The sequence below is a fragment of the Neophocaena asiaeorientalis genome, unplaced genomic scaffold (assembly GCF_003031525.2).
Source record: "Neophocaena asiaeorientalis asiaeorientalis breed wild unplaced genomic scaffold, Neophocaena_asiaeorientalis_V1.1 scaffold437, whole genome shotgun sequence".
NCBI lineage: Eukaryota > Metazoa > Chordata > Mammalia > Artiodactyla > Phocoenidae > Neophocaena > Neophocaena asiaeorientalis.
Genome location: NW_020173375.1, coordinates 1,235,024 through 1,257,341, shown reverse-complemented (window position 1 = coordinate 1,257,341; position 22,318 = coordinate 1,235,024). Strand labels below are relative to the sequence as shown.

At 39.0% G+C, this 22,318-nt stretch overlaps 1 protein-coding gene across 1 annotated transcript in view; it reads right to left on the bottom strand.

Moving 5' to 3' along the window:
• The window catches only part of STAG1 (STAG1 cohesin complex component), a 418,973-nt gene that overhangs the window by 102,906 nt on the left and 293,749 nt on the right, over window positions 1–22,318 (bottom strand). The gene's annotated exons all lie outside the window — the stretch shown is intronic.

The following is a 22,318-nucleotide window of genomic DNA, read 5'->3' as shown; positions in this document are numbered from 1 at the left end:
TTAAAAATGCATTAAAAATCCCTTAGTTACTTGAGAGTAAGCTACACCTTTTTCAAATGTGTATCAACTCTGGTTCAACATGAAATACTTCCCACATTATACTGTGGCACTTCGAGAGAATTTCTGACCTATGATTTTAATTAAAGAAGGGTATGTTAATTTGTCCTTCCTGTAGAAAAATCTAATTTCATATTAAAGGGTCATCATTTATTCATTTCACAAATATTTACTGGATACCTTTTACTTTCCAGAAAGAGCAGTTAAGAAAACACGATAAAGGGAAGAATGTTTAAAAACAGAGGCAAAATGATAGAGTGATGTGTCCTGGGGCTGCTATTTACTAGAGAAATACAATAAAATCATTAACTTGGAGTAGAAGGTGTTGGTGATCAAAGTGCATTCCGGGTCATCTAGAAATTTAGCCAACTCTCAAATGATTAAAAAGAGAACGAAGTTTCTGTGTTCAAAAAGCAACATGCTGGGGACTTCCCTGTGGTCCAGTGGGTAAGACTCCACGTTCCCAATGCAGGGGGCCCGGGTTCGATCCTTGGTCAGGGAACTATATCCCACATGCCACAACTAAGAGTTCGCATGCTGGGACTGAGTCCACGTGCTGCAACTAAGAAGGCTCCATGCTGTAACTAGGAGTCCGCATGCCGCAACTAAGAGTCCACATGCCCCAACTAAAGATTCCCACATGCCCCAATGAAGACCTGGGGCAGCCAAAAAAAAAAAAAAGCAACATGCTGTAACAGTAGGAGTCCAAGTTTTGGAACCAGACAAAGCTAGATTTACAATTCTATAGCTTAGTAGCTACATGAGAGATGACAAGTATATTAATCACTCTGATACTCAGTTTTCTCATTTATAAAATATGATACCGACTTCATAAGGTTGTTATAAAATTTGAATGCTGGTAAAAGTTTTAACAACTAGCTCTGGGGGATGGGGCCCTGAATTGTTGCACTTGCAGATTTCTGTGATGTGATTACTCCCTCCATGGCCAATTTCAAGCTACCAATGATACTGAACTCATATAAGTGAATGGATGTGCATAATCACTCTCTTGAAAGCTGATTGAGACACCACTGAATGAGATAATGCTTGCTGGTAAAGTCTCTAGCACATAGGAGGAACCTCTGGTAGATGCTGTTGAGGCCCCGCCCAGATGTCCAAATCCTAATAGACAAGGCTAATCTTCCTGCTTCTTCCTGTATTGACAGCTAATGGCGCTTACCTGCATCTTTCTCTGGAGAATTGACCATGGCTGAAAAGAACCACCTGGTACAAAGATTCCTATGCTCTACCTTGCCTCTCCTGTCCACACCCTTTCCCTCCTTCAGGATGAGGCTCATAGCCAGTGGGGAATGATATAGGAGGGTAAAAGAGCCCACCCTCCTTGCCTCAGGACAGTACAACCTCTGAGGTGCAATTTATTTTTCAAAATTCCTTCTGAGATGATGCTCAAACAAAATTTCTTCTGAAACCACATTTCTGTTAGTGTGTCTCCTGCTTAATCCTATATTCCTCACTTTCTTAGAGGCTTCTCAGGAGAATACAAACTTCAATGTATCACTAGCACAAAAATCTCTGACTAAGGCTGGGCTTCTAAGGAATGTGACCTGAACAGTTGGTACCAAGTGTAGTCCTAAGAAGCAGACCTCAATGATGGGATTCTGAGCTTGGATCACTTGAATGAAGGACTACTATGAGGAAGACTCAATTTCTGGTTGTAAGTGAAGTTAACGATAGTCTCTGACACAGAATAGCAGCCATTTGCTAATTCACTTGCGGGTGAATGGAGATGTGCACTTAGCTTGTACAACATGCCAAGCATTTGAGGGATGAGGGTAATTAATAACTATAAGGACTATGGACTAAGGACTATGGCTGTCACTGAGATGTTAAACAGAGAAAATGACAGGCTAATTAATCACCAGTTTAAATCAACAACTGGCAACATTTAATGAGATCCTTATTTCCTGCAGATAAAGAGCTGAACATACTGAAGACCAGACCCAGAACTCAATTTTAAGGGTGGCAGAATTTAAGGGACTTTGCATCCCAGGCAAGTCTACGCCAAAATCAGGGCCATATAGGAAAGAAGTGCAAGTTCAAAGAATAACTGGTGGATGCAGCTGATAACCTTCAACTCCAAGTTTCCCATGAACTTGTGGGTCTGCAAATACGTTTCATGTTAGAGGGTAGCATGCCTCCTCCACCCACCCCTCCCCTCGAATATATGGAAACCTCAAGCGAAGCAAGTACCTTAAGGACAATGCTAGTAGCCCTCCTCATGCTCTATACTAACCTTCCCTTGTAGCTCCAAGCTAAGGTCAAATTTCAGCATAGCCCAAATGGGGAAGTGCTGGGTCTGCTAAAGGAGAAGGATTATATGCTATAGGTGCTGCAGGAATGGGCCAACTTGAACCAGTAAGAACCAAGAGAGTGTCTGCTGAAGATACTGGACTGGAAATGGGAATATCAAACAGGATACGAGAGTTTTTAGATATAGGGCACTCTCCCTTGCCTCAGGATTTAAGGCCCATGGAAATGGCCTAACGCATTGCTGGATGACTCCTGGAAAAAGCAACGTTGCATATTAATGAAATAAGAGATCCGAGAATCGTTGTGGCAGACTGTGAAGAAAGGCATTTAAAACACAGTAAAGTAAAGCATGCCATAAAGGATCTGTTGTATAAACTCAGAAGACCTACTAGTTGAGTACGTTCCTCAGGAGGGCCCAGAGAATATTGTTTACCAAGGCAATAAAGAAAAGACTGGTGATGGGGGCACAGGCATTGCTGAGAAACTCCATAACAGCTGTATTCTGTAGGCTAGAGCTGGCAATAGGAGATACTCAAACAGAATTTGGCTTCCAGTACAATGAAGATGATGAGATCACAGAACAGCAGAAAGAAGGTAGCATCAACTAACTAGTAGATGCAAGGTGGGCATAATAATTATAATGGGCAGCAATGTTGAAGAGCAGCCCATGGGGATCTATGGAGATGGCTCACAAGATATGGTCTTCCTGGAGGCAAGATGTGGAAAGCCAACAAAAGTATTATGTAATATGTATCTATAATCACAAGAGATCAACAACAGATAAGCAAAAGACTAAAGACAGCTGACCCAAAGTAAAATCATAACCCCAGATGTAAGACAGCATGTAAGAAGTTTCCTTACTTGTAACTCTAAATTTAAAAACAAGGCCAGAAAAGATGAAATTACTCTATCCATTCAAGTTCACACAGCAAATTATAGGTAGAACAAAGACATCAGTCAAGTTTTATCTACACCTTGTCCAACGATGCCTCCCAATCAACTACTTCTCCTCCCAAATCTTGGCTCTTTAATGTACCAAATCTTGGTACATTACAGGGACTTAATTAAATAACTTAATAATAATGTCTAACAGTAACTTAGACGAAAAATCAGTTGTATTTTTGTTAATTTCTCTATTTGGGGGCTCTACTATACTCTGAAGGTATTTCTACTACAAAACATAAATGTTTTGTTGTTTTGCTATTACACAAAATCTTATTCAGATCTGCATGTTATTTAACAGTGCCTAACCCATAGCTGCTGCTCAATAAATATTTTTGAATGAATAACTATATAATATAAAAATAAGAAAACAAACAGAAAAATAAAATAATTTGTTGAGGGAGGGAGCTGGGCATATTTGTCAGAGACACTAATCTATCAGCATTTTTGCAAAATTATTTTTGAAAAAAATGTTAAGAGCTATAAAAAGTATTGTATAGCATAATGGCATCATTTCATAATGAGTTGTATTTTTTTTTTTTTTTTTTTGCGGTACGCAGGCCTCTCACTGCTGTGGCCTCTCCCGTTGGGGAGCACAGGCTCCGGACGCGCAGGCTCAGCGGCCATGGCTCACGGGCCCAGTCGCTCCGCGGCATATGGAATCCTCCCGGACCGGGGCACGAACCCGCGTCCCCTACATTGGCAGGCGGACTCTCAACCACTGCGCCACCAGGGAAGCCCAATGAGTTGTATTTTAAAGGGACAATTTTCATGCTTCTAGAAGAAAATAATGGTTGTTATTAAAATGCCTATGTATAATGTTAACACCACAATGGGAATAAATGAACCAAATTCAGGTGGCCTGTCAAGGAGCAGATTTTTTTTTTTAATGTGGTGGGGTGAAGGGAGTACAGAGAAGATAGTCTTTGTTGTTATTTTTTGACAATTTTATTGAGACATATTTGACATGCAAAAAACTTCACGTTTGTTTGATGCATTTGGACATATGCATACATGCATGGTACTATTATAATCAAGGCAATAAACATACTCATCACCTTCAAAAGTTTCCTTTTAACACCTCCCCCCCTTTTTCATTTGGTGAGAAGAGAAGTCTTGAGAGGGACACTGTTATGTACTATTAGGAAAGAGAGTCTTGTTCATGTAGTCTTTAGACCTCCACTTGGCTCCATAAGAATAGGCCTTAGCCTTGGAACACTCCCTTACCAAGAGATACAGTTGCCAACAAAAAACACCATGGCATGATAGAATGAAAGGGCTAGGCAGCTGGCTCTGGGGGAGGGGTGGTGGTGATGAACTGACTGATGTGCTGGCCTCCCTCTGGCCATATGGGGATAAATAAGGATATTGATAATCTCTCTGTTAACAAGGAAAAGCTGGTGCAATGCATGAGGGTGGAAATGTGAAATGGGTCCTAAAAAGTGTAGGGCAACAATAATCTGGGCTCTTGGTCACCTTTGCGCTCCCATTTCACGCCCCCCAACTCTCAAGGTGTCTTAAGGGTCACAAATGATGTCTGAGAGAAATAAAGGGGTCCCATGCAGGAAATTTTACCTGATCCAGGTGGCTTACAGGCCTCAAATAAAACCTGTTTCACTCAATGCAAAACCACCTATGGCATTGCTGAAAACAAAAGTGTTGAAATGAAGTCCTTCTTCGAAAGTGAAATATGGAAACTGAAGGACGGATATGAACAGGAGCCAGGGGAGTCTCATACAGCCTGGTTGGTGCATCTGTTTGATGAAGGGGCACTGCAGACTTTAACTATCTAGGGCTGAATAACAGAGGGATGGGGCCAAGATCTCTGGGTCCCCGTTGGGGACCAGAGGCCCTATGCCCCTGTCAAGATAGAAGGGAAAAGGGGAGAGGGGAGCTAAACTTCTATGGGGCCTTTGGATACTGGTGCCCAAAAGACAGGTCCCCACAGAGGCAGAATTAAAATAGTAGGTCTGGGAAGAATGTAGTTACCCATGGAAGACAAGTCCACATGTATTTGTGGATGAGATTCTTTGGACCATTTCAGGTACTGATGATCCTGGTTCCTACTATTGAATACGTAATAGGCATTATTAACATTTTGGCTGTGTACGGTACTGAAAACCACCATTGCCTCAAGCGGTATGTACCACAACAAGGACAAATTCAAGCTTAATGAGCCAGCTGCATTCCTAGCCTGCTCCAGAGCTGGCCAAATCATGGTGCGTTGTTCAACAAAAATACTGTATCTACGGTGGGGAAAAGGACATCGCTCTGTTAATTCGAGACAATACAAGCAGCCCAATCAGGCCAGTAAGGAAGGCCTCCAGAGTTTGGAGGTTGACAGATTACCAAAGGATAAATGTAGAAGTTTCAGCTTTTGCCCTAGCAGTTTCTGATATTATCACCATCACTGAGGCAGTGCAACCCATATGGAAAACAAGTATGCTGTTGACTGATCTGGCTAATGCCTTCTACTCGATCCCTCTGCAGAATGAGGTCATGACCAATTTTTGTTCTCACTGAACAGCCTACAATATACTTTTACTGTACTCCTGCAGGGATACCTAAATTCTTCTATAATATGCTACCAGAGGGCAGGGCTTGATCTTCAATAAGCTCAAGTACTACAGAAATTTTAGTCATCCCTTATATTAACTACACGGCTACAATACTAATTTCATGGTGGCTACACTTAGTCACTGACAGAACGATAAGTACCAATTTGACTATAAATCCAGATAAAGTCCAGGCCCTAGGCACAGCAGGTGCAATTCCTAAGGCCCAAGATTCAAAGATGACATTATGGCATGGCTTACTGACAGCTCTGTGAAACTAAAGGCAAATGAGGTCTGCTGGGTTGCAGCTACCATCTGAACCAGTAAATGGCCATCTTTTGACTATCAGGTGTGGGCATTCCAATAGGTCAAGCTCTGCACTGTGGTAATGGCAGTGCAGGCCACCTCTACTACCCTTCCTTGATACATTTTTCACCAACAAATGGGCTGTTGCCAATGACTTAGCCATCTGGTCAGGCAAATGGCAACTAAAAGACTGGACTATTAATGGATCCCCCATATACGGAAAAGAACTATGGCAGCAGCTTGCTCCCTGGGAAGAAAAAAACATGTCACTTATGTAGATACTCATGGCAAAGGATCTTTTTTTTATTTTTAAATTTTTATTGAAGTTAAGTTGGTTTATAATTATTACTTTCAGGTGTACAACATACTGATTCAGTATTTTATAGATTTACCCACCATTTAAAGTTATAAAATATTGGCTATATTTCCTATGTTGTACAGTACATCCTTATAGCTTACTTGTTTTATACATAGTAGTTTGTACCTCTTAATCCCTACCCCTATCCTGGCCCTCCCCACAGGTAACCACTAGTTTGTTCCCTATATCTGTAAGTCTGTTTGTTTTGTTATATTCATTCATTTAATTTTTTAGATATAACATATAAGGTGAAAATGCAGAATTTGTCTTTCTCTGTCTGACTTATTTCACTAAGCATAATACCCTCCAAGTCCATCCATGTTGTTGCAAATGGCAAAATTTCATTCTATTATATGGTTGGGTAATCTTCCATTGTATGTATGTATGTATGTATGTATGTATGTATGTGTGTGTGTGTATATATATATACACACACACACACACACACATACAATGTATATATACCAAATCTTTATCCATTCATCTGTTGATGAACACTTAGGTTTCCTCCTTATCTTGGCTACTGCAGATAATGCTGTTACGAACACTGGAATGCACATGTCTTTTCAAATTAGTGTTTTTGTTTTCTTTGGACATAAAACTAGGAGTAGAATTGCTACATCACATGGTAGTTCTATTTTTAGTTTTTTGAGAAACCTCCATACCGTTTTTCATAGTGGCTGTACCAATTTACATTCCCACCAACAGTGTATAAGGGTTTCATTTTCACCACATCCTGGACAACATTTGTTACTTGTGGTATTTTTGATGACATCCATTTTGACAGGCATGAGGTGATATCTCACTGTGGTTTTGATTTGCATTTCTATGGTGATTAGCAATGTTGAGCATCCTTTCATGTGCTTGTTTGCCATCTGTATGCTTTCTTTGGAAAAATGTATATTCAGGTCTTCTGCCCATTTTAAAATCAGGCTGTTTGGTTTTTTAATATTTAGTTGTATGAGCTGTTTATATATTTTGGGTATTAACCCCTTATCTGCCATATCATTTGCAAATATTTTCTCCCATTTAGTAGGTTGTCTTTTCATTTTGTTGATGGTTTCCTTTGCTTAAAAGATTTGCAAAAGATTTTAAATTTAATTAGGTCCCATTTGTTTATTTTTGCTTTTGTTTCCTTTGCCTTAGGAGACAGATCCAAAAAAATACTGCTACAATTTATGTCAAAGAGTGTCCTGCCTGTGTTTTCATTTAGGAGTTTTATGGTTTCAGGTCTTACACTTGGGTCTTTAATTCATTTTGAGTTTATTTTTGTATATGGTGTGAAAAAATATTCTAATTTCATTCTTTTACATGTAGCTGTCCAGTTTTCCCAAACCACTTATTGAAGAGAGTGTATCTTCTCTACTGTACAGTCTTGCCTCCTTTGTTGAAGACTGACTATATGTGCATGGGCTTATTTTTGGGCTCTCTATTCTGTTCCATTGAACTATGTGTCTGGTTTTGTACTAGTACTATACTGTATTGATTAATGTAGCTTCGTAGTGTAGTCTGAAGTCACGAAGCATGATACCTCCAGCTTTGTTCTTTTTTCTAAAGATTGCTTTGGCTATTCAGGGTCTTCTGTGATTCCATATATGTTTTAGGATTATTTGTTCTAGTTATGTGATAAATGTCATGGGTATTTTGATAGGGACTGCAATCTGAAGATTGTTTTGGGTAGTATAGCCATTTAAACAATATTAATTCTTCCAATCCAAGAACAAGGGATATCTTTTCATTTTTTTGTATCATCTTCAGTTATTGTCATCAATGTTTTATAGTTTTCAGAGTACAGGTCTTCCATCTTGCTTAAGCTTATTCCTAGGTATCTTATTCTTTTTGATAAAAACTTAAAAAAGTTTTTATTCGAGTACAGTTGATTTACAATGTTGTGTTAGTTTTAGGTGTAGAACAAAGTGAATCAGTTATACATAAACATATATCCACTCTTTTTTTAGATTCTTTTCCCATATAGTCTGTTATAGAGTATTGAGTATAGTTCCCTGTGCTATACAGTAGGTCATCATTAGTTATCTATTTTATATATAGTAGTGTGTATATATCAATCCCAGTCTTCCAATTTATCACTTACCCCCTGGTAACCATAAGTTTATTTTCTACATCTGTAACTTTATTTCTGTTTTGTAGATAAGTTCATTTGTACCCTTTTTCGAAGTCCACATATAAATGATATCATATGATACTTGTCTTTCTCTGTCTGACTTACTTCATTCAGTATGGCAATCTCTAGGTCCATCCATGTTGCTGCAAATGGCATTATTTTGTTCTTTTTTATGGCTGAGTAATATTCCATTGTATATATATACCACATCGTCTTTATCCATTCCTCTGTCGATGGACATTTAGGTTGCTTCCATGTCCTGGTTACTGTAAATAGTGCTGCAATGAACACTGTGGTGAATGTATCTTTTCAAATTATGGTTTTCTCTGGATATATGCCCAGGAGTGGGATTGCTGGGTCATATGGTAGCTCTATTTTTAGTTTTTTAAGGAACCTCCATACTGTTCTCCACAGTGGAGGTACCAGTTTACATTCCCACCAACAGTGTAGGAGGGTTCCTTTTTCTCCCTCTCCAGCATTTATTGTTTGCAGATTTTTTGATGATGGCCATTCTGACCAGTGTGAGGTGATACCTCACTGTAGTTTTGATTTGCATTTCTCTATTAGTGATTTTGAGTATCTTTTCATGTGCTTTTTAGCCATTTGTATGTTTTCTTTGGAGAAATGTCTATTTACATCCTCTACCCATTTTGTGACTGGGTTGGTTGTTTTTTGGATATTGAGCTGCATGAGCTGTTTGTGTATTTTGGAGATTAATCCCTTGTTGATTGTTTTGCTTGCAAATATTTTCTCCCATTCTGAGGGTTGTCTTTTCGTCTTGTTTATTGTTTTGCACAGCCTTTGCTGTGCAAAAGCTTTTAAGTTTAATTAGGTCCCATTTGTTTATTTTTGGTTTTATTTTCATTACTCTAGGAGGTGGATTGAAAAAGATGTTGTTGTGATTTATGTCGAAGAGTGTTCTGCCTATGTTTTCGTCTAAGAGATTTACAGTATCTAATTTCATTCGTTTACATGTAGCTGTCCAGTTTTCCCAGCACCACTTATCAAAGAGATTGTCTTTTCTCCATTTTATATTCTTGCCCCTTTGTCATAGATTAGGTGACCACACGTGCATGGGTTTATCTCTGGATTTTCTATTCTGTTCCATTTGATGCAATTTTAAATGGGGTTGTTTTCTTGCTTTCTCTTTCTGATAGTTCATTACTAGTATATAGAAAAGCAACAGATTCCTGTATATTAATCTTGTGTCCTGCAACTTTACTTAATTCACTTATTACTTCTAATAGTATACTGGTGGTCATTTTAGGGTTTTCTATATATAGTATCATGTTATCTGCAAACAGTGACAGTTTTACTTCTTCCTTTCCAATTTAGATGTCTTTTATTTCTTTTTCTTCTCTGATTGCCATGGCTAGGACTTCCAATACTATGTTAAATGGAAGTGGCAAGAGTGAGCATTCTTGTTTCTGATTTTAAAGGAAAAGCTTTCAGCTTTTCACTGTTGAGTATGATGTCAACTGTGGGTTTGTCACAAATAGCCTTTATTATGTTTACATATGTTTCCTTGATATCAACTTTGATTAGAGTGTTTATCATGAATAGGTGTTGAAATCTGTCGAATGCCTTTTCTATGTCTATTGAAATGATGATGTGGTTGTAGTCTCCATTTTGTTAATGTGGTGTATTACACTGACTGATCTGTGGATATTAAACCATCCTTGCATCCTTATAGTAAATCCCAGTTGATCATGGTGTATGATCCTGTTTATATATTGTTGAATTAGGTTTGCTAATATTCTGTCGAGAATTTCTGCATCTATATTCATCAGAGATATTGGTCTGTAATTTTCTTTTTTTTGGTAATATCTTCGTCTGGTTTTGGTATCAGGGTAATGGTGGCCTCATGGAATGAATTCAGAAGTGTTCCTCAATTTTCTGTAATAGTTTGAGGATAGATAGTAGCTCTTCTTTACATGTTTGGTAGAATTCCCCTGTGAAGCCATCAGGTCTTGGACTTTTATTTGCTGGGAACTTTTTGATTACTAATTCAATTTCACTACTAGTGACTTGTCTGCTCAGATTATTTCTTCCAGATTCAGTCTTGGAAAAGTGTACGTTTCTAGAAATTTACCCATTTTTTTCTAGGTTTCCAATTTGTTGGCATATAACCATTCATAATATACTCTTATGAGTTTTTTGTATATCTGAGTATAAGTTGTAATTTCTCCTCTTTCTTTTCTTATTTTGTTTATTTGGGTTCTCTTTTTTTCTTAACGAGCCTAGCTAAAGGCTTATCAATTTTGTTTATGCTTGCAGAAGACTAGCTCTTGATTTCATTTATCTTTTCTATTGTCTTTTTTGGGGGGGTCTCTATTTTTATATTTCCTCTCTGATCTTTATTTTTCCTTCCTCCTGCTGACTTTGGGCTTTGTTCTAACTCTTTCAGATGGTAGGTTAGGTTGTTTATTTGAGATTTTTCTTGTTTCTTGTAGGCCTGTATCACTATAAACTTCCCTCTGAGAGCTGCATTTCTGCATCCCATAGATTTTGGCAAGCTGTATTTTCATTTGTCTTGAGGTGTCTTCTGATTTCCTCTTTAATTTCTTCATTGAATTTTTTTGTTCTTTTTTTAGTAGCATGTTTTTGTGAAGGACCACACATTTGTGTTTGCAAAGGAACTTAAAATAAAAACATAAATGGAACTCGTGTCGATCAAGTTTGTGCCCAGTGGGCTGCAACAATTGCCTGGTGGGTACATCTATGGAAAAAGGAGTCTACTTCAGATGCAAAAATGGGCCAGAGCCCAAGAGATAACCCAGAAGTCTAAGGATGTAGTACAATCTTGTGATTTTTGTCAATATACTCAAATCATCCAGAGAGAAGAACTGGGACACATTAACCAAGGACTGGGACTCACCTGGATCTGGCAGATTGTTCACATTAAACCCCTGACCACCAGCCACAGGCAAAGATGATGCCTCACTGCCATAACACCTAGTCAGGCTATTGTATAGCTACTCCAGTCTGGCATGTGGATGCTGAAACATAGCTGTCCTTGAATAAAATTTATGTCATATTTTTGGATACCCCATGGGACTTCACTCTGACCAAGGAACATCCTTCACTGCCCAAGCAAGACAACAATGGGCACACTCTCAGGGACTATGGCTACTAGACACTCCAGTGCAAGGAAAACAGGCACTGCAACACACATTGGGAAATACTGAGTATGGTTGTGGTGGAAGTAGACTAGGCAGCCATGTGCTTAGGCTGTGCCTGCAAAATCACAATCTCAACATGTCATTCATTCTTCTTTTTTCCTGTTGGAGTGTACGTCTTTGGGGTGATCTGCAGTTCTGCCTACGACTGTACCCCAGACAGGGCTCCTTGACTCTAGTCTGGATATGATACATACCTTGGGGAACCTCCTTACCTATGGGATACCAAAAAGGTGGGAGATGAAATCAAGGAGTATCAGGGTGCTAGCGAGGGTCCTTCTAGTAGTACTGGGCACACTGACCCTTTCAATCAGGTGGGTGACGTTAACAGACATGTCAAGTTTGTGCAGCCCTTCCCTAGACTGGCCAACTGAGGCCAAAAAGTTTGTGTCAAGCCACAAAGGCACTGGGTGCCCACAGAGGAGGTAACATCTGGCTTGGGTTGCAATATCAGGGCAGCTAGTATCACAAGCAGTAGACCAGAGTAGCTCTGGCCTGAGAAGATTCATGAAGTGGGAGAGGAGTAGAAACATTAATCTTTCCTCTTCTCACTCCTACAGAATCATCTGCTGTGTCTGTTACAACAACAGCCATAGTCAGAGGAGGCAAACTTAAACAATGCTGGGATTTGTCATCACAGAATGAATTCCTTCTCGTTCCGCATTCCCACTGTAATGGCCTGGCTGACACAAAACTGCTCAGAACTTCCTCAAGTTGTCAATGGGTCAAATAGCTGGGTCACTCCTTTGATACAGGCCCAGATGCAGGCATGCTCCGGAGTCCCTTACTTTAATATTTCCTATGATGTGACAGAAAAAAAACCCTGTACAAGAATGCTTATTACTGATCTATACCGACATTTTGGACTTGGATGCCCAGTATGTAATTTTTCTCTCCCTGCAACCACATGGTAAAAGCAAGCCAAGGCTGTATATAACTGGACTAGTCAGCATTATCAGAACAAAATCCCTGACATGTGTCCCCTGCACCCCTCAGGGTTATGTATTTCTCTGTGGACCCCAATGGGCAATAGAATATCTGCCTCCAGGGGAAGGATTGTTGCCTCAGAGTTCTAAGGCTGACTGTCCATGTCAGCAACTGCAGAGAGGGCTGAAAAGGACCCCTTCTGCTGATGTACTACAAAGTGGCTCACAGTATCCTCCTGGGAAGACAAACTAACCACTGGTTTCATTCTGCTATCCAAATTCTAATACTGGGAATAGGTATGCAGGCCCTAGAAAAAAATGGAGTCCTGTCCTCAACCATGGCAGAAATAGCTAACACTATGCCCAAGCCATCCAAGCCAATGAGACTCACTGAACTCACTAGTCAAGGTGGTGATGGATAACTAAATAGCCCTCAATTACCTGCTGGCAGAACAAGGTGGTGTTTGTGTTATTGTCAGCATTTCTTACTGTGTATACGTCAACAATTTGGGGAAGCTGAAAACTGAGCTGATGAACATCCATGCTCAGGAGGGATGGTTATCAACTGTACACACACAGTCTCCCCAAACTCACAATTTGACCTCTTTAGCTGGCTTAATCCACATTGAAGACCACCCTCTAGGGTGGCTTGACTGTCTTCCTGGGTCTGGCTCTCCTAACGGGCCTGGTAAAGTGCTGTTTCCTAATGACAGGAAGGCTCTATGAACACTCCACATCCAAACAGATTGTTCTGGGACCCTGGTGAACCCAATTCTGCCTTCAAGTTTGGGGTGGGTGATTGACATGCTTTATCTGCCATGTCAGTGGTCGAGCAGGGGTGAGGGGTAGACTGTTGGGAAAGGCAGTCTCCTGTACAGTGTTTTGACCCACACTTGGCTTCACAGGAAGAGGCCTTGGGTCTGGAATACTTCCTTATCAAGTAATAAGAGTCTTCATGGACTGTGCTGGGTTTATCACCTTGTGTGGGAATATCACTCCCGTTTTAGACTCAGTGTGTCTTCTTTTGTTCTGCTTAAGTGTGTGCATCATATGGCACCTGGCCAACCCCACTATTAAATCTGTCCCCTGAGAGGACAGAATAGGGTCCTTAGTTCTGTGGCACAAGAGTGGTGCATGCAGGGCAACTGCTCTGTGTTGACTGCTGGACCATGGGGGACTGACACTACTGAAGCTAATCTTGCTCTGTCTGTCCCTTCTCCATATGAGTAAAGCATTGTTTCATCCAATGCTTGACTGTGTTGTGTCTTCCTCGGTGATCAGTATGCAGTGGGCAAAGAATCTGAACTTCTACTTCTAGTGATCGGCAACAGATGTCATTTGCTTGACATATACAGAGCTAAAAGGTTTTTGGTAAACTTGAGAAACAGAACATGGGATGAGTGAACACAAAGATGAGGAAATTAAATGGACTAACTGAAAATAAATCCCACCCAAGCACTGAGATTTTGATGTAAGCAATCAAGCATTTGCAAGAAAGTAGAAGAATTGTACACATAAGCTAAAAGCAAAAAACAGTACAGTCATATTTACAAACTGGAAAGGACAAAGAAAGGTAATCTAGTGTCATGAGCATAAATACAAAAAGAGAGTAAGATACTTAGTGCAGAGCACAGAGATTACTAAAGCTGTATCTAAATTAGACCTATTCTGTGTCACCCTCAATGTCAGAACTAAAACCAATGGGTAGGAATTTAGAAATAAGTTTTGGTCAACAGAAAGATGAACTGAATTTCTAATAACTCCTTTAGCTGTTAGAGATTGTCCGTCTTTCTAATGACCAAAATTTAATACTGCAGAACTTACACAAATTGGCAGTATGAAAAAAGTTTGTCTTATTTATAGGAGGGTAGACTAGGTTATAACCTCTAAAATTCTAAAGTCAAGACAAAGAATATCAAATCATTATGTTGCATACCTTAAACTAACACAATGTTAAATGTTGATTATATCTCAACAAAAATGGAAAAATGCAATTGATAATTAAAATGTAATTTTTTAAAAAATGAGAAGAAATTTTATCAGCTCATTTGAAAATGCACAGGATGAGTCTGAAGACAGAGGTTACAGCCTATACAATGAACACTTTCAACCAGATGATTAAAAGGAGAGAAAGGAAATTAATCTTCAGAGAAAAAAAGTACAAGGTGATCAGAAAGGGAATGACAAAAAGGAAAGTTTAGAAATAAATATTTAATACTTACACTCTTTTCTAAGTAAAGCAATTGGAGATCACAGGAGAGGTTTATAAAATCATCCTATCGAAAACACTACTTACTCCTTAAATCATTTTATCAACAATGTACAAAAGAAACCTACCTCTTCCTTTATCTGGACAGAGGATTTCTACAGACAGACACAGTTTAGTGATTTGTTTTAAATTGATTTTTAAATCAAATTAAAGTTTTAATTTGGGGAGTTTGGGGAGACTGTTTATTTTTTGATAAGCCACATCAAATTGGTGTTTTCCCCAGAATTTGTGGACATACATAAGTTCTGTTAAAACTGGTAATTGTTACTGTTATTGAAATTCAGTAGAATACTCTATTAGGGAGGTGAGGAGAGGAGGAAAACTGGTATGGTAGTAGTAGGGAATAAAAATGAAAGACTTTAAACTTATTTCTACTAAAAAGCTTGTCTGCTTGGATTTAGTAGTATGGATATGCCTGCATGAGGGCACAAGGTGTAATTCTAATATCTCTCACACCAGTAAAATTTAATTGGATGCATCTGAGATGAGGCTTAGATGTAAAGGTCCCCAGTACCACATGAGGACTGGAAAAAGAAAACAAAATCGAGTTTGGGATTTATTACTATAGACAAAAGAATCTGAATTGATAGGGAAAATAAATATATTCAGGAAAAAATTCACTATGTACACACTAACTGGATTTTCCTTCAAATGAGGTGGGAAATAAGAATCCCTTTTAATCCTCAATTAAAAATTAGTCACTGAAACTGACCAACCAACTTATGATGATCTCCCTACACTCTGAACGCTCTTTTATAGCAAAAATGGCCTATAAAATTCCCTTGGGAACTTTCATTATAATTTATGTAATTTTGTGGTTTTCTTTGATAATACTTAGCACACTATTATTTAAAAAATAAATCCTCGGGGAACCGGATCAACATGGCAGAGGAGTAGGACGTGGAGCTCACCTTCTCCCCACAGATACATCAAAAATACATCTATGTGTGGAATGACTCTCACAGAACATCTACTGAATGCTGGCAGAAGACTTCAGACTTCCAAGAGAGCAAGCAACTCTCCATGTAACTGGGCAGGGCAAAAGAAAAAGAGAGAGAAAGGAATCGGGAATGGGCCTGAACCTCTGGGAGGGAGCTGTGAAAAAGGAAAGGTTTCTGCACACTGGGAAGTCCCCTCAGTCCCTCTGTCCACTGGCGGGGACAGAGGGGTAGCTTCAGAGCCTTGGAGGAGAGCACAGCAACAGGTGTGTGGAGGGCAAAGCAGAGACAGACCTGCACAGGTCAATGCTGACCGGCACTCCCCAGCCTGAGACGCTTGTCCACTTGCCCGCTGGGGCAGGTGGGGGCTGGGTACTGAGGCTCGGGCTTTGGAGGTCAGACCCCGGGGAGAGGACTGGGGTTGGCTGTGTGAACAAAGCCTGAGGGGGGTAGGGTGCAGGGTGCCACAACTGAGGGCATCTGGGAAGAAGCCTGGGCCCACCAAAGGCAAGGGACCATTGTTGGGGGGCATGAGAGGAGAAGGGTGGGCCTGCCATAGGAGCTTCTTTCTCTGCATGCTCACAGGCAGCAGGGCACTGCCTATATGAGCTCCAGAGGCAGGCAGGCGTGAGCCATGGCTGACATCTCGGACTCCAGAGGCAGGTGCGGAACGCTGCCGTTGCTGCTGCCACTTTCAAGGGTCCTGTGAGCGGGGGTGCAGATCACTGCCCTCACCTTTCCAGGAGCTGGCACGGCCCACCACTGCAGAGGGTCCCATGAAGTGGGACCAACTTCCCCGGGAGTGCGCACAGCCAACCACTGCTGACAAGGGCCCTGCAACCCGGTGCCAACCACTGCCCCCGCCTCCACGGGGTGCACAACACACCGCTGCCACCTATGGTCCCAAGATCTAGGGCCAACTTCCCCAGGGACACATGACCTGCTGCCGCCATTGCAGAGAAACTTGCGACTGGGAGCCAACTCTTGCCCCCGCCTCCCTGGGAGCGTGCACCTGCACACCCCGATCAAGGGGATAACAGCCAGCACATGCTAAGAAAGAGACAGCAAGCATCCAAACCAAAAACAGCACTCATGTCAAAAAAATACTGAACCCACACAAGCTACACAGGGATTCTCCTGCTTATAAATAGCACTCCAAGACCGCAGTAGATAATTGTTTCTCCTGAACTCACAGAGTAAGAGAAATATAAGCAAAATGAAAAAGCAGAGGAACCACTCTTAGTTAAAAGACCAAAAAAATTGCCTGCAGGAACAATGAAAAAGACCTCCTCAGTCTAACAGACACCGAGTTAAAAAAGGAGGTAATGAAAATACTGAAGGAATTAAGAAAGGCTATCAACAGAAAGGCAGATTACTGTAAAAAGGAACTTGAAACTACAAGGAGAAGACAATAAAAATTAGAAAATTCATTTGCTGAGACAAAAGCTGAGCTCAAGGCAATGAATAGCAGAATGAATAATGCAGAAGAAAGAATAAGTGACCTGGAAGATAGACTAATGGAAATTACTCAATCAAAACAGAAGAGAGAAAGCCAAATGAAAAAAAAAAGTTAAAGCAACATAGGAGACCTATGGGATAATATAAAGCAGGTCAATCTATGCATAACAGGGATTCCAGAAGGAGAAGAAAGAGAAAAGGGGATTGAAGATGTATTTGAAGAAATTATGGCTGAAAATTTCCCAAACTAAAAGAAGGAAACAGATATCCAGATACAGGAAGCACAGAGGGTCCCAAAGAAGATGAAGCCAAACAGACCTACATCAAGACATATTATAATAAAAATGGCAGAAGTTAAAGATAAAGAGAGGATTCTAAAGGCAGCAAGAGAAAAACCAAGAGTTCTTTACAAGGGAACCCCCATAAGACTATCAGCTGATTTCTCTACAGAAACACTGCAGGCCAGGAGGGCGTACAAAATATATTCAAAGTCTTGAAAGAGAAAAATCTGCAACCTAGAATACTCTACTCAGCAAGATTATCATGTAGAATAGGAGGAGAAATAAATAATTTCTCAGACAAGCAAAAATTGAAAGAAAACAGCAATACTAAACCTATCCTGAAAGAAATATGGAAAGGTCATCTCTAAATAGAAAAGAAGCAGCAAGAAGAAATAGGAAGGAGGAAATCACAATTGGAAAGTAAATCACTTAAATGAGCCAGTATAGAGATCAAAAAGAAAAAAAAAAACAACCCTATTTGTGAAAGCAATGATAAACACAAGGAACAGCAAAGGGATAAACATGAAGATGTAGAAAGGGACATCAAAATCATAAAATGTGGGGAAGGAGAGTAAGAAAATGCAGATTCTTTGTCTTTTTTTTAAATGTGTTTGAGCCTATATGACTACCAGTCTAAAGCAAGCATATATGGGAAGGGGTTAACATACTTGAAAACAGGGCAACCACAAATGAGAAACATACAATAGATTCACAAAAACCGAAGAAAGAACACAAGCATAAAATAAAAGGAAATCATGAAACCACAAAAAGAAAAACAGAAAAAGAAAGGAACAAAGAAGAAACAAAGAATCAACTGGAAAACAAGGTTTTAAATGGCAATAAATACATATATATCAATAATTACCTTAACTGTCAATGGACTGAATGCTCCAATCAAAAGACATAGAGTGGCAGACCGGATAGAAAAAACAAGAGTCTACAATATGCTGCCTACAAGAGACCCACCTTAGGGCAAAGGATACACATAGATTGAGAAAGAGGGAATGGTAAAAGATATTTCATGCAAATGGAAATGACAAGAAAGCAGGAGTTGCAATACTCATATCAGACAAAATAGACTTTAAAGCAAAGGTTATAAAGAAAGATAAAGAAGGACACTACATAATGATAAAAGAATCAATACAAGAAGATGATTTTGTACTTATCAACATATATGCACCTAATATAGGAGCACCTCCGATACATAAAACAAATACTAACAGATATAAAGGGAGAAATTGATGGGAATACAATAGTAGGAGACTTTAACACCCCACTCACATCAATGGACAAATCTTCCAGACAGAGAATCAACAAGGTAACAGAGGTCCTAAATGATACAACAGTTAGACTTAATTGATAGTTTCAGGATACTACATCCAAAAAAAAGAAACAACAACACTCCACAACAAACAGAATACACATTCTTTTTGAGTGCACACAGAACATTCTCTAGGGCTGACCACATCCTAGGTCACAAAACTAACCTCAACAAATTTAAGAGTACAGAAATTATTTTAAGCATTTTCTCTGACCACAATGGCATGGAAATTAGAAATCAACCACAGGAAAAGAAACGAGAAAAGAACAATTAGTTGGAGACTGAATAACATGCTACTAAAAAACCAATGGGTCAATGAGGAAATCAAAAAGGAAATTAAAATCTACCTTGAGACAAACAACAATGAAAACACAACCATACAAAATCTATGGGACACAGCAAAAGCAGTTCTTAGAGGGAAATTATAGTGATATAGGCCTCCATCAAAAAACAAGAAAAATCTCAAGTAAACAACCTAAACTATCACCTAAAAGAATTAGAAAAAGAAGAACAAACAAAACCTAAAGTCAGCAGAAGGAAGGAAATAATAAAGATTGGGAAGGGAATAAATAAAATAGAGATTAAAAAAAAAAGGAAAAAATCAACAAAACCAAGAGCTGGTTCTTTGAAAGGGTAAACAAAATTGACAAACCTCTAGCCAGGCTCACCAAGAAGAAAAGAGAGAGAACCCAAATAAACAAAATGAGAAATGAAAAAGAAGAAGTATCAACTGATACCGCAGAAATACAAAAAACATAAGAGAATACTATGAACCATTATATGCTAACAAATTTCACAACTTAGAAGAAATGGATAACTTTCTAGAAGCATACAGACCACCAAAATTGAATCAATAATAGATAATTTGAACAGACCAATCACTAGAAGTGAAATAGAATCTGTAATAAAAATACTTCCTACAAACAGAAGTCTAGGACCAGATGGCTTCACAGGTGAATTCTACCAAACATACAAAGAACTTACACTGATTCTTCTCAAACTCTTCCAAAAGACTGAAGAGGAGGGAACACTCCCAAAGACATTCTATGAAGCCACCATCACCCTGATACCAAAAGTAGACAAAGACACCACCAAAAACGAAAATTATAGGCCAATATCTTTGATAAATATAGATGCAAAAATCCTCAGCAAAATATTAGCAAAAAGAATCCAACAACACATAAAAAAGATCATACACTATGACCAAGTGGGATTCATCCCAGGTTCACAAGGACGGTTCAACATATGCAAATCAATCAGTGCAATACAGCACATTAATAAAAGAAAAGTCAAAAACCACATGATTATCTCAAAAGATGCAGAAAAAGCATTTGACAGAATTCAACATTCATTCATGATAAAAGCTCTTACCAAAGTGGGAATAGAGGGAACATATCTCAACATAATTAAAGCCATTTATGAGAAACCCACAGCCAATATAATAATCAATGATGAAAAGCTGAAAGCCTTCCCACTAAAATCTGGAACAAGACAAGGATGACCACTCTCAGCATTTCTTTTCAACATAGTATTGGAATTCTTAGCCACAGCAATCAGACAAGAAAAAGAAATAAAAGGTATCCAAATTGAAAGGGAAGAGGTAAAATTGTCACTATATGCAGATTACATGATACTATATATAGAAAACCCTAAGGACTCCACACAAAAACTACTAGATCTAACAAATAAATTCAGCAAAGTAGCAGGATAGAAGATTAACATTCAGAAATCGGTTGCATTCCTTTACACTAACAACAAAATATCAGAAAGGGAATGTAAACACCTTTTAAAATTGCACCCCCCCAAAAAAAATTGAGGAATAAACCTGACCAAGGAGGTGAAAGACTTATATGCTGAGAACTATAAGACATTAATAAAGGAAATAAAAGAGGATTCAAAGAAATAGAAAGATATCCCATGCTCTTGAACTGGAAGAATTAACATTGTTAAAATGGCAATACTACCCAAAGCATTCTACAGATTTAATGCGATCCCTATAAAATTACCCATGACATTTTTCACAAAACTAGAACAAATAATCCAAAAATTTATATGGAACCATAAAAGACCCAGAAGTGCTAGAGCCATCCTGAGGAAAAAAACAAAGGCAAAACTCCCCAGACTTCAGACAATGCTACAAAGCTACAGTAATCAAAACAGTGTGGTACTGGTACAAAAACGGGCATATGGATCAATGGAACAGAATAGAGAACCCAGAAATAAACCACACACCTATTGTCAATTAATCTTTGACAAAGGAGGTAAGAATATACAAGGGGAAAAAGAAAGTTTCTTCAGCAAATGGTGCTGGGAAAGTTGGACAGCTGCATGTAAATCAATGAAGTTAGAACACACCCTTACACCATGCACAAAAATAAACTCAAAATGGCTTAAAGACTTAAACATAAGACAACATACCATAAAACTCCTGGAAGAGAGCATAGGCAAAACATCCTCTGACATAAATTGTACCAATGTTTTCTTAGGTCAGACTCCCAAGGCAATATAAATAAAAACAAAAATAAACAAATGGGGCCTAATCAAACTTGCAAGCTTTTGCACAGCAAAGAAAACCATAAAAAAAAAAGAAAGACAACCTACCAAATGGGAGAAAATACTTGCAAATGATGCAACAGACAAGGCTTAATCTCCAAAATATACAAAAAACTCATGCAACTCATCAACAAAAAAACAAATAACCCAATTGAAAAATGGGCAGAAGACCTTAATAGACATTTCTCCAAAGAAGACAAATAGATGGCCAATAGGCACATGAAAATATGCTCAACATCACTAATTATTAAACAAATGCAAATCAAAACTACACTGAGGTACCACCTCACACCAGTCAGAATGGCCATCATTAAAAAGTCTACAAATAACAAATGCTGGAGAGGATGTGGGGAAAAGGGAACTCCTACACTGTTGGGGAGAACTGTAAGCTGGTACAACCACTATGGAGAACAGTATGCAGGCTACTCAGAAAACTAAAAACAGAATTACCACATAATCCAGCAATCCCCCTCCTGGGAATATACCTGGACAAAACTATAATTCAAAAGATACATGCACCCCTATGTTCATAGCAGCACTGTTCACAATAGCCAAAACATAGAAACAACTTAAATGTCCATCGACAGAGGAATGGATAAAGAGGATGTAGTAAATATATACAATGGAATACTATTCAGCCACAAAAAGAACAAAATAATACCATTTGCAGCAACATGGATGCAACTAGAGATTGTCATACTAAGTGAAGTCAGAAAGAGAAAGACAAATATATGATACCACTTATATGTGGAATTTAAAATATGGCACAAATGAACCTATCT